The 17,225-nt window shown below is 42.1% G+C and overlaps 1 long non-coding RNA gene across 2 annotated transcripts in view; it reads left to right on the top strand.

Annotated features, from left to right (window-relative positions):
• Positions 1–17,225, top strand: part of LOC147679833 (uncharacterized) — a 285,535-nt gene that overhangs the window by 232,439 nt on the left and 35,871 nt on the right. Inside the window, exon 2 of one of the 2 annotated variants that reach the window (XR_015300912.1) lies at positions 793–974. This is a non-coding gene — a long non-coding RNA (uncharacterized LOC147679833). Of the gene's footprint in view, positions 1–792; positions 1,690–17,225 lie in introns of those variants that run through there. The other variant, XR_015300911.1, reaches the window with a different exon arrangement.

Here is a 17,225-nt window from a genome sequence, read left to right as displayed (position 1 = left end):
ATGCGTAGTTGACAGTATTATCCTCTATGAACCTTGTAAATGGTGTTTTCTAGAAAATTGAAAGGAGCAAACATATATTACTTGCATTACATTCTGAGGTTTACAATATTCATAGCCTTGTCCAACAATCTATCCAACAATCTATCCATCCATCTATCTATCTATCTATCTATCTATCTATCTATCTATCTATCTATCTATCTATCTATCTATCTATCTATCTATCTATCTATCTATCTATCTATCTATCTATCTATCTATCTATCTATCTATCTATCTATCTATCTATCTATCTATCTATCTATCTATCTATCAATCAATCTATCTATCTATCTATCTATCTATCCAAATATCCTGTAGAGTCCATGCGAAAATGATGGCTTCTTTGTGCTTTCAAAATAATAATTGTCTCTGTGCTCTCAAAATTGCATACAAGGATTCTTTTTCCTTTCAAATTAAATAGTGTCTTTGTGTTCTCCAAATAACATAAGTTGTTTGGGTGTGCTAATACAATTCATTAATATTCAATTAGCAACTTCTAAGTTCCACCTTTGCATTATTAAACTATTCCAGAGGTAATGTGTACTGTCTTTTTTTGTTTTCTTTGAATGCCGATGCACCAACTTTACTTATCAAGCTACAGGTTTGGAAATTACTGACTGTTCATGCAGCATCTTTAATGACAATGTTTTAGCACTTAATTAAACTATAATAAGTAAATCATACCTGCGTTGTTCTTTACACAACCAAATACATTGATTTATTTATGCAAGCCTTTTTCTTTCTTTTTAGGACTGGAAATGGAATGTCAATGTGACGAGAAGAACCTCAGACTGGAAGCCGGAGAATAAGAGAGAATGCTGCTGCGCTGCCTGGAAACAGACTCCGAGAGGAATGCTGGAATACAGGAAGTGATGCGCTGAAGGAGAAAAGAAGACGGAGGAGAGAATGTGTCGCTGGAGTCTGGTGGTCAGGTAGGTGACTCCTGTAGGTGACGCCAAGTTGAGGCAGCAGCGCTGAGCGGCCTTTTATACTGTCACCCTGGAATGTACTGGTGGTGCAGGTGTTGGCAGTTGTTCTATGTGTTTACGGGAGAACACAAGTGATTTATGGGGGTGTGGCAGTACCGATCCATCAGTGCACGTGTTTGTATGTACAAAAATGTGTGTGAAAATAAATACAAAGGCTGGCTCTTATTTGCAATATTTATGAGAGTAAAAATAAAGAGCATGTTATAACTTATAAATAAAAGACAACTTGAACTAAAAGAAATAAATATAAATCAGTACTGTTACACATCATGAATGAAATAACCCCCATCCTAGGAATTCATGAGGGGAAAATACCAGAGTGTGCAACTCTACGGAAATAGGAGCCACTAATAACACAAAACAATACAATACATTTTAAAAATCAAATAAAAGTTTAAATAAATCCAGGTGCATACCCCCAATGAAACATGGGGTATATGCACCAGTTTTCAACTTACTTGTGAAATCTCAAATACAAAGTCCTTAAATCCAATGGTATATATGCAGCGGACAAGGAGAGTCATCCTTCCAGCTCCAAATCCAAATGAAAAGTGACCAGGAGAGGGATAACGCATTGGGAGGAGCATGCTGGACAGGAACAGGAAGTTAGAGTCTCTGGGGCACTTTCTTTCTGTTTGAAAAAAAAGGCTTCTTTCACAAAAAAAAAAACCAAAAGCCATTTTTGAGAAGAAAATCCACTTCAAAAGTCTCTCAGCTGCATCTCCGGCAGAAAAGCTGCTCAATTGCTTCATTTGCAATCACGATTGGCACTCGAGATTGGGGCCGTCATGGCAGAAGCAATGCGAGTGAGCACAAAGTCTCGCGGGAGCTCGCTAGCAGTGCAAGGAGTCTTACGCACACTTGCAAGCTGCCCAAGACTCTTGGCACTTCCGGTTGAGTGCCAAAACAGACCTCGATAGGGCAAACAGAAAAAAACCTCTCCTTCGCCCCTGAAAGGCAGAATTTAAGTACTCCGTGCACATGCACGGGGTGCCAGGATTCCGCAAAATTGGCACCCGGAGGAGAGTTTACTTCATGGCCCTAATATAAATATATATACAAAGGTTACAGGGACATTATAGTTAGGCTCACATTTCACTTGTACAAAACCAGAGAAATTCAGTAGTTATAGTTAGCTAAGCTAACTATAACTTACGTCCCCACAATGCGCTGCTTATGACCTCACATATTACATCACTCATGACATGGGCAGTGAGATAAATGATGACATCTCAAATGACATCACTGATGACATCATCCAGTGATTCTGACTATTTTCTAACCCTGGGCAAAGCACTACGCTATGCTCGCGTAGTTTGCGAAGTGTGCGCTACTTCGCACTACGCGACCTGCACGTAGCACAGTGAAAACACGTGTAGCGCAGTGCCGCAGTAATTTTTTGCTTGCTCGCGATCCTCAACGTCAAGTTGTCAACCGCGAGGAAGCAAAATGACATCATCCCGTCAAGACTTTTTCCCCATTCGCGATCAGCAACATCAAGTTGCCGATAGCGATCGTGGAAAATAAACCTCCCGGCGAGATTCTCAATGCGGGGAGGTCAGGTTTCTCATTGCGAGTGGTCGCGTATGCTCGCGACCGTTCACGATAAGAAACTACCTGTCCGCGTTGAGAAAACTGCTGCTCGAGTAAAAATTTACTCAAGCCGCTGTAGACGACAGTTCGTACTGTGCAAGATGCCGTTTTCAATGATTCCACAGTTTGGACAAGCATCATCACAAGCAGCCTACTACGCAGTTCGCGTAGCGCTATGCACAGCTGACGTAGTGCGAAGTGCACTTCGCGTAGCTACGCGTAGCGCTACTTCGCGAACTACGCCCAGGCTTACTGTTTTCTAAAAGTTACAGAGTGTTAAACATATATACTAAGGTAAGTGGCTGTGGGAGTGCCTGTATGGGGGTGTGAGTGGCTGTGTAAGTGGTGTATAGAAAAGTGAGTGGGTATGTGAGGGGCTAGATACATGAGTGAGTGGCTATGTGAGTTTTGGTATGGGTGAATGAGTGGGTGTGTCAGTGGTTGTAAATGGTGAATGAGAGGGTGCATGAGTGCCTGAATGGGTGACTGAGCATGTGTATATGTTTCTGTATGGGCGAGTAACAAGGTACATGAGTAACTGTATGGGTGCATGAATTGGTGGATAAGTGGCTCTAGGGGTCAGTGAGTGAGTGTGCAAGCGTCTGTACGGATGAGGGAATGGGTATATGAGAAACTCTATGGGTAAGTGAGTGTGAGAGAGGCTGTATAGGAGAGTATGTGCTTGTCTCAGTGACTGGATAGGTGAGTGAGTACGTATTAGTATATCTGTGAGTATGTGAGTGGATATGTAACTATATAGATGAGTGAGTGGATGTGTGAGTGACAGTATGGGTGAGTGAGTAAGTATGCGAGTACCTGTATGGGTGACCGATTCATTGTGAGAACAGCTGTATAGGTATATGAGTGAGTGTGTAAGTGTTTGTATGTCTGTATGAGTGGATGCATGAGTGGCTGTATTGGTCAGTGAGTGAGTGCATGAGTGGCTGTATATGTGAGTTACTGGTTGTGTTAGTGACTATATGGGTGAGATGTGTTAGTGGCTCTATGAATCCATGAGTGTGTGACTGGTTCTGGGGATGATGTTATTAGTGATGTCATTTGAAATGTCATCAGTGATATCATTACAGATGTCAAATGTGATGTAATTTCAGATGTCATCAGTGAAGTCATGAGTGATGTCACTGACCATGTCACAAGTGTTGCAATATGTGAGGTCAAAAGCAGTGCATTGCCTGGGCATACGTTATAGTCAGCTCACCTAACTATAGCTGCTGAATTTCTCTTGTTTTGTACGAGTGAAATGTGAACCTAACTATAACATCCCTGAAACCTTTGTTTTTTCATTGAATTTCAAATGTTCTTTTAAATTCTATTTCCTAACTATAACATCCCTGTAACCTTTGTTTTTGTCAGTGAATTCCTACGGTTTTTTAATGTTAATTCCTAACTACAACGTACCTGTAACCTTTGCTTTTTTTCTGTGAATTTCTAAAGTTTTTTTAAATTCTATTTTCTAACTAATGGAGAAAGGGGCAGGACCACCCACGAGCTCCCAGTAATCTCACTGTGTGGGAATTACTGGAAGAAACTGGAAGGGTTCTTGGCCCCCAAGAACCCTCAGCATCCAAGGGAACTTCATTTCCCAACCAGTAGTGCGCCAGGAGGAGAATTTGCAGGTTGGTGGAGAAAGGGGGCAGAGCCTCTGATGAGCTCTCAGCAATCCCACTGTGTGGGACTTACTGGCGGTAACAGTAGGGGTTCTTGGTCCCCAAGGACCCTCAGCATCAAAGAGAACTTAATCCCCTAACCAGTATTGGACTAGGAGTCGTATTTGCAGAGTGGTGGAGAAAGGGGGTGGGTTACCCACGAGCTCTCAGCAATCCCACTGTGTGGGTTACTGGGGGTAATATGAGGGTTCTTGACTCCCAAGGACCTTCAGCGTCCTAGGAGACTTCATCCCTCAACCAGTAGTGCACCAGGCAGCACATTTGCAGAGTGGAGGAGAAAGGGGGCGGGCCTCAGATGACAGCTCTCAGCAATCTTACTGTGTGGGACTTACTGGAGGTAGGAGGAGGGGTTGTTGACACCCAAGAACCCTAAGCAACCAAGGGGACTTCAACCCCCAACCAGTTGTGCGCCAGGAGGTGCATTTGTAGAGTGGTGGAGAAAAGGGTCAGGCCACTCACACGCTCTGAGCAATCCCACTGTGTGGCTCTTATTGGAGGTAACTGGAGGGGGTTTTGGCGCCAAGGACCCTCAGTATCCAAGTGGACTTCGTCCCCAACCAGTAGTGCACCAAGAGGCACATTCCCAAAGTGGTGGGGAAAAGGGCGGGGCTACCGATGAGCTCTCAGCAATTCAACTATGTTGGACTTACTGGAGGTAACAGGAGGAGTACTTGGCCCCCAAGGACCCTCATCATCCATGGGGATTTCATCCTCCAACCAGTAGTTCTACAGGAGGCACATTAACAGAGTGGTGGAGAAAGGGGGAGGGGCCTCAGATTAACTCTCAGCAATCCCACTGTGTGAGATTTACTGAAGGTAACCGGTAGGGTCGAAGGCCCGCAAGGACCCTTAGCAGGCAAGGGGACTTCATGACCCAACCAGTTGTGCAATAGGAGGGCCCTTTGTATAGTGGTTGAGAAAGGGGGTGGGACCTCTGACCCCAACCCCGGGGTCCAGCCTTTAAAAAAAAATGTAATTGTATTAGAGGAGGGAGGCCACGTGGCTCCCATTCCCAGGCTGATTTTGGCCCCTGGGACCCATCCCCCGGGGCACGGGCTCTTTAGTCACGGTGCCTAATGGGACCCACTGACTTGTGTTGTGAATGCGGAGGGAGCCTTAAGGCCTCCGCTTTCTCTCCTGGCCCCTTGCCTCCTGTGGGAGGTTGCATTGCTGGGACAGACAGGGGGGCTGCTGAAAGGCAGCACCCTGTCTGTAAGAGCAATGTTTTCAATCTGTTGCACAGCATGCATATTTGCGTGCATCATGAAAAAGATGAAAACCCCGCTTTCTGCAAGCTGGAGCTGTTTGACAACTCTGGCTTGATAAAGCAGAGCTATATTTGCTTTTGCTCACCAAGCAAAATCATTCCTACCTCCCAGGGGTGAGCACCTCAGGAGGTAGCATGAGCCAGCCGTGTGGGGTGGCAGTCCCGTGGCTATCCATGGCACAATTAGGGGGGACGTGTGGCACCCTCCATCGTATTAATTTAGCCCCGGTGAGGTTGTGGGGCCCGGGGCTTGGGGTCCGCAACAGACCCCCTAAATTAATTCATTTCAGCCCCAGGGAGGTGGCTGTCCCCGGGCCTGTGGGGGCCTAATGCTCCCTTATTTTGAATAAATTGCCCAGGGAGATAGTGGTCCCTGTGGCTTTGGGGGGGCCGTGCATGCCCTCCTGCATTACTTAAACATAATTTGCCCCCGGGAGGTGATGTCTCCCGGGGCGTAGGCGGGCCAGCGGGCCCAGTCACATATATTTTTTAACTGCCCCAGGGAGGCCGCATCAGCCCCCATATTATTTAGGTAACATTTGCCCCAGGGAGGTAGCGCTCCCTAGGGATGCAGGTGGACCGCACCATCTCCCCGCATTAACTTAAAAACATTGCCCTGTGGGGGTGGCAGTCCACAGGGCTACCATAAGCCCTAGGAGGGGGGGCCTGTGCACTCCCCTCCTTTTTCAGGCCCTAATCTCCCTGGGACCTGGCCCACCTAGGGGCAAAATAAAGGAGAAGTACGGGAGACCACGTTTTGGAAAACAATTTGTGAAAAAGTTGTGGAACCAACCTTGGATATATCGGAAACCAATTTTGATTATCCCCAAACAAGAGCAGATGTATTCAAATTCATCAGGAAGCTTAAGCTACAAAAGTTCCATTATCAAAAAGCAAAAAACAAATCAGTACTGTGAACTGATTTACCATCTTCTGATGGGGTGAACCCATTAGTAGCTTCAGATATCAGTCAACTCAGGGATCTACAAGAACTGGAATGTAACAAACCCGAACAAAATGAGGAGGGTTCCACCCAACGAGTTTTAGCAGAACACTCTATTCACACAAGTGCTATGCCACAATCAGGATTCAAACCCAAATCAACTTTTGTACCGGTAATGCCAAAAGACTCAATCGATGCAATTCACGATCTAGTTACAGCTGAAATAAAAATTTTAATTTTATAACCCAGAGGGCAGTAAAGCATCGATCTGCCCGTCAACATAAATACCATCAGTTGATTGAAAAAATATGAGAAAATGATTCCATCGTAGTACGAAATGCAGACAAAGGAGGCAATGTGGTCATTTGGCCACTTAAGCAATATCTGGATGAAGCCAACCGACAACTATCGGATTGAAACTGCTACCGAATAAGTAACCGTCAAGTCACTGACAAAACAGTGCAAAATGACATATTCGAAACTTCTAGCTTGGAGAAGTGCTAGGCTTATCAATCAGGATGAACTGAGGTTTCTAAAAAATTACTTTCCCATCATGCCCGTCATGTATCTGATACCAAAGGTACATAAGGATATTGTTTGCCCGCCTGGAAGACCTATTATTTCGGCCAAACATAGGCTTTTAGAAAATGTCTCAGTGTACATAGACTCATTCCTTCAGGAGAACGCTTCCATCATACGTGCAAGATAGAAAGGATTTTTAAAAACAAACCCATGATTTTGAATGGCAAAAAGATTATCTCTTAATAGCATTATATAAGATCAGGTGAGAGGCGTAGCTATGGGGGCTAGTTTTTCCCCTAGCTACGCCTGTCTGCATATGGGATGGTGGGAGAGAATGATTCTCACAAATCTACATGCAGATACTATGGCACGGAATGCAGTTAAATGGGTCCGGTACATTGACGACCTTTTTGTTGTCTGGCAGGGGAATACAATCGGTGCAGAGGAGTTCATAATCAGACTAAACAACAATGATATGAACTTACACTTTACCTACACTATAAGTAACAGTTCCATCAGTTTTTTAGATGTAGAAGTCTTGATATATGGATAGATGTAGCCTGATTACTGTGTTAAGTTAGCATGAGCTTTTTGTGAGTTTAAACTCCATTTTTCCTTTCTGCTGCTTTTGCACACGACACGCATCTGCTGCTTTAGCTTTGAGCCTAGTAAAATGTTTTCGGTTCATACGAGAATAATATGTTTTTACACTGATATCAGCCTTGCTTGGCGAGCTGTGTCTGTACAGTGAGTGCTGAAACCTTCAAGGATATCTCAACACAGTAGTTGTTCTGAGCACTGATCTTCGCACGTCCCTAGACATAACATACATGCAGCTGCAGCCAAGTTCTGGCTTTAGGCGCGTTTTTATATTGCTTTGCAAAAGAGCATTAAAACACACTTGATGGTGCTTCGCATGCAGAGAGCTAGTTGCTGATGATGTGATCCCTTAACACTAGGATCTTCAGGTATGGGGCAGCTCTGCTAAAACCCACAAGAGACCTTCTTAAATATAATATAATATACTAGCTAGGGAGGGTGAGAATTAGGTTTTGTTAAACCCTATTCATTTTAGCATAATACTATGCTTGCACCGTTTGTGTTCTATGGACTAGTGACTATGCTGATTACTTTGTTTCTTATATTATGTTTGCTTGTATTAGCTAAGATACTGCGCATGAGAACACTGCATTAGTGAATAAACATTTCATATATGCACGTGTCCTCTTTTACTCCTTGTTCTGGATTGAAATGATTGTATAACGAAAGAGTGTTCATGTGTTTCACGTTACCTGAGGTGTACTAAGTTCATGTTCTGGTTTGTCTAAGCATTGGGAGTTTATGATGACCAATGAGACACTGTAGGCTAGTCTGGTAGGGGATGTTTGGGTACTAAGGTGAGTTTTGGCACACCCTAATTCACTGAGGTTCCAAACCTCTATGCACAGTTCTTTCTGAGCACAGAATCCCTGCGACAGTCTATGGTGTAAATGAGAGGTTAGAAACCAAGTTATACTGAAAGACCACGGCCGGAAACCCGATACTCCATTCATCTAGCTTCCACCCAAAACATACTATCTGCAGCATCCTCTACGGGGAAATGTTAAGAGTTTGCAGAATCTGCAGCAGGGAGGAAGACCTAATATCAGCAAAAGAAGAGTATAAAAATAAATTTTAGAAAGGGGTTACTCTCCGCACATCATTGATGAGGCAATGAAAAGAATTAGGGTCGTAGCCCGCAAAGATCTGCTAGCAACACAATCACAAAGCGAGAATAGAGTTTCAAAAAGTGTAGGTCCCAGCACTAACAACCCAAGACTAATTCTCACGTACAATAAACAAAAGGATAGGCTGTACAAGATCCTTAAGAGCAATTGACAGTTAGTGCTAGGTGACCCAATTCTAGGGGAGACGTTACCACAAACCCCTACTATAACATACAGAAGGGCACCTAGCACTAGTGACTTAATTGTAAGTAGCAGTCCAGAGGCAAAAACAGGTTCAAGTTGGCAAGCAGCACGTAAGGGCTTTATCAGATGTACATCTTGCAGAGCTTGTAAATATGGAATTATTAGAACCACTTTCTGTTCTCCTTTTAAAAACAAGCCTGTCGTTATTGATAAATTCCTATCATGCGAGACAGAATACGCGGTCTATGTGCTCCTGTGGGCTGCAGTATGCGGGGAGCACCAAGCTGCTAGTCCACAAGAGAGTGCTCCAGCACCTTAGGGCAATCTCCAATTCCGATTCGACTTGCCCCGTGGCACGCCCCTTTAAAGAGGTCCATAACAACGACTTAGATAAATTAAGATACTTTGTAGTGGATGCTGTATTGCCACCCAGAAGGGGAGGAAATAGGGAGGCTACACTGAGGCGCTTGGAGACTAAATACATACTGGTCCTTGACAGTAAAAACCCTAGTGGTCTGAACACAACAGAGGATTTGCATACTTGGTTGTGATCTGAATCAAAACCATGATCCATCTTTCCAAATGTGTTTAACTTTCACGTATTAGACACATTAAGTAGAAGTATCGACATACTAATCTCATGAAGGCCCCTGTGAACACAACTGTATAGGAAGAAATATATTAGTGTAGGGCATATCTTCCACTGTTTTTATATATGAATATAAAATTCTATAAAAATCTTTATGTGACACTTTAAATCTCCAAGAGACAGCTTGTTTTTGTCTCTCGGTGTTTCCTATTCTTCATTGGGCTACTGAGGCCGTTAAGTCCGGCCGGCTTCAGTATACCCACAATGTGCCTCTTTGCACATTTACACCTTTTTATTATGCAGTTTAAAGAGTATACAGGCAATGGATGATAGACAACTGCACAAAAAAATTCACAACACTATCGTACATTATTGCACACACATCGAATAGAGGGGGATCAGCAAAATATTTAGCCTTAGTAGCTTAACGGTTATCCACTAGTGCCTGGTGGCGGACGTTATTTAGTTCATGAACTGGTTTATATGGTTTTTATCTATGTGGTATTATATTCAGGTGTATTTATACATGTAATTAGCGTATTTTGCACATAGTATAATAAGAAACATGTTATACAATTTATACTGTTTTAAACATGTTTGTAGACCTATACCCTGTTACTGTATTGCACATTTTGCACATGATATGCACTGATAGAATATTAGGGAACATGGTATATAAAACCGGAAGTATTGCATATTTTGCACATTCAATATGAAATTTGTAGAGGGTCACTACATACATGTGGTGCAGAGGCGCAACTAGAGCCAAATTTTGGGGGTGGGCTAAGAAAAAATTTCGGGGGGCGCTGAACCTTCAATCAGTAGTCAGAGTGGAGCTGCAGTGGCTTTTAGAAGGGGTGAAACAACTGCAATGCTTAATTAACATTTAAATGGTCTTTTAAAGACCTGTGAAACGTTTGGGTGCGGCTCTGTGTGTGCCCGGGATCTGTCTCATCCCGGGCTGCCACACACGACGGGAGGGGGGGCTGAAGCCTGGTGAGCCCAATGGGTGTTGCGTGACTGATGTGGTGACAGACAGTATATTTGCAAATGAGAATTGCAGCAAATATCATGTGGGTCTATATTATAGCTATAATGCATGCAGCTTATCAGGTTCAAGCAGCCAGGAAACAGTATGGATTACGGTAATGATACCATAAGTATTGCGTATTTTGCACAGTTGTGTTTTTTTGCACAGGTGACCAGAAATGTTGCACATTGCGAATGTAACTTATTGTAAATATGCAGAAATGTAAAAAGGCAGTCAGCAATATTGCCATTTATTATACCTGTATTAATACTGTTATTGACGTGTACTTTGCACAGGTGGATTACAAGTTGTAACTGCGTTTTAGGCTTTTTATTAATTGCTGCTAGGAAGACATACAGTTACTCTGTTTTCCGTATCTATCAAGCACGGGGCACTTTAAATTGTAACAGGAAATGGTGGCATGTCATGTGATCAAGGCCTCTAGAGGCTGAAACATGTCATGGTGGCAATGCACGAATAAAGAAGAAAAAACGACATGCACAAATTAAAGTGGAGTTCGTATCTGCTTTGTGCGCTACCTGCACTTGGATTGTTGTTGTTTTGTGTATATATATATATATTCACTGATAAAACCATAGGTTTCACATCTGTTATAGGTAGGAATTAGCATTTAAAAAACCTATTAAATTCACTGAAAAAACCATAGGTTTCACACCAGTTATAGTTAGCTGGAAATTTTACTGACAAAAAACCATTGAAATTTCCACGTTATAGTTAGTTGGACTCACTATAACTTGCGTGCCTGCAATGCACTGCTGATGACGTCACATATTACATCACTCATGACATGGTCAGTGACATCACTCATGACATCACTGATGACACCATCCAGTGAATGTGTGTCTTTCTGAAAAATAAATATGTTTTATATATGTATATGAAAAAGGACGATGGAAGAATAAATGTTTAAATAAGTGTCTTAATGGATGTTTTTGAAAAAAATTGATTGGTTAACTGGCTTACTGTTAGCGACTATTGTTTAAATATTTAAATGTTTGTATCAGTGTTTCACTTTGTGTATAAGTGGCTGCATGGGTAGGTGAGTAGCTATATGTGTGTGTATATGGGTTATTAGATTTTTTTTTGTATCAGTATGAGTGTCTGTATGGTTTGGTGGGGATGTTACTTAACACATAGATGCATCAATGACTGACTCACTGTTTCTATGTGTTTTGAAGACAGCATATGTGCAGGACTGTATGGGTGGATGTGTGTGTATATGTGTGTGTTAGTGAGTGAATGGCTGTCTCACTAGTGTCTTTATCAGTAACTACATATGTTTTAATCTAGTATATGTGAGTATTGATGTATATAAGTGAGTATATGTGAGAGTGAGAGATTGTAAGAGTTCCTGTTTAAATAAGTATGTGTTTCTATAAGTGATTGTTTAAGAGAGTAAGTATGTGTAAGTTTCCTTAGAAGTGTGTGTATAGCTGTATATGCAAATAAATGAATGTTCAATAGTTTATTTGCATGTGTGATTATGTGTGTGAGTAACTTTTGGATGACTGTCGGTGTGTAACAGGATGTATAGGTGTATCACTACATATGATGATTGAGTATATGTATGAGTGACTATATAGAACTGTTGGTGAATGAGTGGATTTGTAGAATTACTGGATTGGTTGTTGTAACTGGTATGGGTATCTCCATTTTTTTGAAAATGTTAGTTTCTATTTTTGAATATGTGTTTCAAGGGTTACATTACACTGAAAGGAGGTCTCTCACTCTGCCACAAGGATGGTGTCATCAGTGATGTCATGAGTGATGTCACCGACCATGTCATGAGTGATGTAATATGTGCCGTCATCAGCAGTGCATTGCAGGCGGGCAAGTTATAGTGAGTCCAACTAACTATAACGTGGGAATTTCAATGGTTTTATGTCAGTAAAATTTCCAGCTAACTATAACTGGTGTGAAACCTATGGTTTTTTCTGTGAATTTAATAGGTTTTTTAAATGCTAATTCCTAACTATATATAAGGCCCCAAACCTATGTTTTTTTCTTTGAATTTCAAAATTTTGTTAATAGCAAATGTCTATAGCTATGAAATGTAATATTTTTGAAAATGAATGAATCCTATATTATATTTGTATTTAAAACAATTTTTTTAATGTATATATTTTTTTATTTTAATTTTATTTTTTTTGCCTTGGAGCACTCCCGGGGACACAGATGGTCACTACGCCTGTTCCTGGAGATTTCTTCACCAAGGTAGTGCAATGTAGTGTATTGGATTGACCTCAGGAAAGCCTGAGGTCAATCCAATACAAACGGAGGGATGCTTCCGTAGCAGGTCCGAGCACCGACAAGCAGTGTGTGCAGTAGCTCGAAGATTGACCTCAGGCTTTCCTTCAGGGTGTGATTACTTCATCCATCGATTCCCCAACCTTCTGTTCCCCCCCCCCCTCCCTCCCTGTCCTAAAGACCAGCCGTGACCACCGATTGGGGCACCAAAGGGTCGAAACGTCGACGCACTACATTGGTCAAGAAATCTCCAGGAACAGGCGTAGTGACCATCTGTGTCCTTGGAGTACTCATTTAGAACTCTGGCCACCAAAACCAAAGACTTTGCCCTAACCCTCCCCCCTCTCCCACTTACTTTTGTACAATACTGTATAGATTTGTAAATAAGTGTCACTCAATTTGTTTCACTATTCACTATGTTCACCTACAGTCACTTGTTCACATGTTTTTAAATGTTATTGTATTTAAATTGGGATGAAGTCATTCCAGTACAATACAATGTTGATTTTTTCATACATAAAAACCTTGAACTAAATCTGGTGTTTGAGAGGTGTATCTGAATGTAATTTTTTATCATTCTTTTCAATCGTTTATGAGCTTAACACAGCCTTACTCAAAGTAATTGGTCTAGCCACCCGACAGAACCACCTTTTGTTTAATTACACGTGATACGCACAGCGTAAGCGCACCCGGAAACACTCGAGCGAATACGATCGCGCAACATAAACATCCGACGCCCTTACGCGACGCGACCTGGGGCGCGCCGCGTAAGCGCGTCGGGTCATGTGACCTGAAAATAACACTTTTAATTGGTGCAGAACAGTTTTGGTTTCATAATGATGAAATCCCTGGTCTTGTGACCTGAAAATAACACTTCTCATTGGTTCAGGCCTTTTTTTTCTCCAAATGAAAGACCCCACCTTTTTTCCTTATTCTGACTTTGTCCTTTGACTTAGGAAGACCTGTTTTGCAATCTTTGAGGTATATTTTGTACTTTGAAATGGGTACAGTAGCAGCAGCAGCTGGAGCATCTGCACCACCACCACAACCACCAAGAGGACCACCACAAGATTACATTGGTGGTCAACAAGAGGAGGAGGAGGAGGAGGAGGAGGAGGAGGAGGAGGAGGAGGAGGAGGAGGGGAGGAGAAGGTGGCTTCAAGAACACAATACCCCATACCAGCCAAGACCACACATTGTATGGGAGTTTTTTTCAATCCCAGAGGGCAAGAAAAAAGTCAATGCGGCCAAGGTGACTTGCCTAATCTGTGGCATGGAACTTTCAAGGGGGAACCCGAACAAAAAATACTCTTTTTGAAACAACACCATGATTCGCCACATGCAGCGCAGGCATCCGATCAACTATTCTGCTGCAGAGATAAGGGAACTGGCCAGTAACCCTCCCCAATCTTCAAGCACCAGCTCCAAAAAAAAGCAACCCACTCCATCGGGACCAGAGGCAAGAGAGACGATCCCTTGCATTCAGCCACGGTTTGCGGATTTCCGAATAACATGTATTCATTGTGGTAAGACCATCTCCTATGGTGAACTGAGCATAAAGCTCATCGTCCTTGCTGGGGACAACCACAAATGCCCCAAAAAACCCTAATTTTTTCCTATTTTTTTTTTTTGCTCCAGTTGAGCCATTTTCAATTCCCTGTTTTTTCGTTTCTCCCCATAAAAATAAAAAAAATATATAAAATAGTTCATAAAAGCCAAAAAAAGTACAAAGTGTTCCAAAAACACTAAAAAAATATAAAACAACAAAAAGAAGAAAAAAACTGTTCTTTTTAGAACTACCTCCAATTTATAAAAAAAGGCTAAATTTTTTAAAAACTCTGTCATTCTTCTTTCCCCATGGGCCGCTCCCCGGTGCCCGTACCGGGCGCTCCCCCCGTGCAAATAAAAAAGAATTTGCACCGCGGGGCCCTTTTATAGCCCGCACATCAAACCTAGGGAGTCAGGGGGGGTCTACCCTGCCCCCTTATGGTCAATTCCCCCTTTGTTTTTGCCACCTCTTGTGTCTCGATCCTACCGAGACACAAGATGGCGGCCGCTCCGGACTGTTTAGAATGTTTACAGACACCCGACAGCCAATCAGATTTCCATGCGCACCTCGCGTGTTGCGCCCACTGCGCTTCCCGGTGCACGTACCGGAGCGCAGCCATAGATATATATATATTTTAACCTAAATTACTCAAAATCCACTGGAACACATATCTTGAGACATAGCAAAGGCACATCGGGCTACCAGTCCCTACAATTTTGCCAAGTTTGGTGGAAATCCATTCAGCCGTTCGGGCTAAAAGTGAGTTTGACCGCCCTATGGAAATTAACATGGAGAAAACACGTTTTGGGACCCCCCTTTTATCTCGGCCCCCGCTTGACGAATCCCCCCCAAACTTTCAAGGAAGGACCGGAGCTCCGCGAGGCAAATTTGAAGAAATTATCAGGCAGATTCGTCAACTGGCGCAAACGTTATTCACAACAGAATTTTGAGATTTTGCATTGAAAAAAATCCTAACTATAACCTACTGGCGTCCGCCAGTAGGTAATATATATATATATATGTATATATATATGTATATATATGTATATATGTATATATATATATATATATATATATATATATATATATATATATATATATATATATATATATATATATATATATATATATATATATATATATATATATATATATATATATATGTCATCATCAAAGGTTTGCCCACACATGAAGACGCACTCAGGAACAGGCAAATTCAGCTGTCTCCAGCAGAATCCTTTAATTAGGTAAAAACCAGCATTAATACCCAAATTTTGAGATTTTGCATTGAAAAAAATCCTAACTATAACCTACTGGCGTCCGCCAGTAGGTAATATATATATATATATATATTTATATATATATATATATATATATATATATATATATATATATATATATATATATATATATTTATATATATATATATATATATATATATATATATGTATATATATATATATATATATATATATATATATATATATATATATATATATATATATATATATATATATATATATATATATATATATATATGTCATCATCAAAGGTTTGCCCACACATGAAGACGCACTCAGGAACAGGCAAATTCAGCTGTCTCCAGCAGAATCCTTTAATTAGGTAAAAACCAGCATTAATACCCAAATAGTGTTCTTGCCCTACGAGTTTCGGAGCCTCTGCTCCTTGGTCACGGGTTGTGCATGCAAATTGGCAGGAAAAACGAGAGAAATGCAAGTCACATTATTAATTGCTTATATTGCCCTCTGGTGGGCCTCTCTGGTGAGCTAAAGAATAATAGCATCCTGGGACTTGCAGTAATCTCACGTTAACATTTACCCTCCGGTGGGTTCTGCCACAGAAACATTTAATAAATGCAATTTCCGTAGCCCTTCAGTGAGCCTCCAGATATAAAACTGGTTTGTATTTACACCATTTCCTGTTGTTCTGCTTCCGCAATTTCAAAGAGTCTAAAATCAGCAGCCCACACTAGCGGCACCGGACTTTCCGGTCCATGTTTCGTAGGTGTCTGTAAATTTTAATTCGATGTGCTGCTAGCCCACTTGCACTTTTACCTTCCCGCCTCCTTTGGTCTCCTCCGCCTCCTCTGCCCTTTTCAGGAGGGAGGACGGATTGCAAGACCAGTAGCGCGACGCTTTCGCCCCCGGGCGACCTCCGGTAGGTTCGCGGTCTAGCTCTGAGTCTAGCCGTCCTACTTACATGGTCTGGGACTGCCAGCCACCCCCGCCATATCATGCCAACAATAGTGAACAAAACTTATCAAGCAACAGAATTCTTTGGAAGGCAGGGGGTCTTGCGACCCCCCGGCCGTATTTATCAAAATATAAAACAAATCAAAAATTAAATACAATCACATTATTTACATAATTATTAAATGCTAAATTCAGACATTAGATTTACAGCGAGTTAGACAGGTATGATGGGCTAACCTTAACACATGACTAATACAGCGTGTTTCCTAACCGAATCTAACATCCTACATATCAATTTTGCATTCTAATAATTTCTGGTCCTACGGCAAGGTCGTTAACCGGTGTCAGATCCTTTACCCAGCTACGCCCTCACGTCTGAGTGCGCATGCACGACAAGGGCCCGGTTACCCGGAGAGTACGTACCTCTCCTGATTACCCTCGTACGCATCGTGAACTCCATTTAACCATACCAGGAGGGCCCTTACACTCGCACCATTTGACAACGCCATAGTGTATGTGCGGGGTGGCTACCAGCCTGGGAAAGCGTGACTCCCTCCCCCGCACCCTTCCAAGCAAGCGGATATCCTGCCCCAGAAGTTCTGGGAGAGACCAATGGCCCCTC

The sequence above is a fragment of the Lissotriton vulgaris genome, chromosome 11, assembly GCF_964263255.1.
Source record: "Lissotriton vulgaris chromosome 11, aLisVul1.2, whole genome shotgun sequence".
Classification (NCBI taxonomy): Eukaryota; Metazoa; Chordata; class Amphibia; order Caudata; family Salamandridae; genus Lissotriton; species Lissotriton vulgaris.
This window is presented reverse-complemented; position numbering and strand designations above follow the sequence as displayed.